Raw genomic sequence first — 1,358 nt, forward strand, 5'->3', positions numbered from 1 at the left:
ATGGCATCATAGCTCACAGCAACCTCCAACTCTTGGGCACAAGCGATCCTATTACCTCAGCCTCCTAAACAGCTAGGATTACAGGCACCAACCACAACACCCAGCTATTGCTCAGGCTAGTCTTGAACTCCTAAGCTTAGGCAATCCACCCACCTTGGCCAGAGTGCTAGGATTATAGGCGTGAGCCATCCTGCCCAAGCCATCACAGCTATTTTATAGTCACCTGTCTACCTATCTTAAGGCCCAACCATTTCACTCCCAGGTGGAAGAACTAGGTGTGCATGTCCACAAAGATGGGCACATAAATGTCCATAGCAGCATTTGCATGATAGCCCCAGACTAGAAACAGCCAACTGACCATAGTGCTGGGTGCTGCCAACCACTCAGATCCTGGTTGGGGAATGACCACCTTGCTGCCCAGAGGTGTCAGCGCTTCCCTCAGGTTCTCAGCTGAGCCGACTGTGGTGACCATACCACATCCCAGCCTGTGCATCCCAAGACCACTCCTTAATAAGCCCACCCCTAATCTCTGTCTCAGAGGCTGCTGCCTGGGGAACCCAACCTCTCACACCCATCACAAGAGATTGAGACACAAATTGCTACATGAGCACCCCATGGAACACTGTGGCAATGAAAACCAAGGGTTGTGACCTGCAACCCTGTAGATGAACCTCATACAGCTGTGATGCTGACGTAGGAGAAGATCCAAAGAACATCCACTATGAGCTTCCATTCACATGAAGTTCAGGCAAAACCAGCTTGTGGTGTCCTACATCTTATAATGCTCCTCTCGGGGCCTTAATGACTGGGAGGGTCTCAGAGAAGCCTCCAGGGTGCTGGAAAAGTTCTGCAATTTGATAAGGTGATGGGTATACAGGTGTGTATACATTCGAAAACATCCTTCTGGCTCGGTGCCTGTGGCTCAAGCAGCTAAGGCGCCAGCCACATACACCTAAGGTGGCGGGTTTGAACCCCCAGCCCGGGCCGCCACACAACAAAGAGGGCGGCAACAAAAAAAAAAAACAAAATGGCCAGGCGTTGTGGCGGGCACCTGTGGTCCCAGCTACTTGGGAGGCAGAGGCAGGAGACTCGCTTGAGCCCAGGAGTTGGAGGTTGCTGTGAGCTGTGATGCCATAGCACTCTACTAAGTATTACATATTGGCTAAATCCCCTCCCAGCCCCGACAGTCTGATTCTGACTGAGCGGTTCAATCAGGTAGCGTCCATGCTCCCTAGGAAACCGGAGGGAAAGCCAGCAGGCTTGGCCAATACTGCCGCCTGCTGGACAGAGGTAAAACTGACTGCGGACCTGGTTGGAGGCAAAGGGTCTTGCCAGGAAGGCTCCAGCGCCCTGCACAC

This window comes from Otolemur garnettii, unplaced genomic scaffold, assembly GCF_000181295.1.
Source record: "Otolemur garnettii isolate 467f Iridium unplaced genomic scaffold, OtoGar3 scaffold00148, whole genome shotgun sequence".
NCBI classification, from domain to species: domain Eukaryota; kingdom Metazoa; phylum Chordata; class Mammalia; order Primates; family Galagidae; genus Otolemur; species Otolemur garnettii.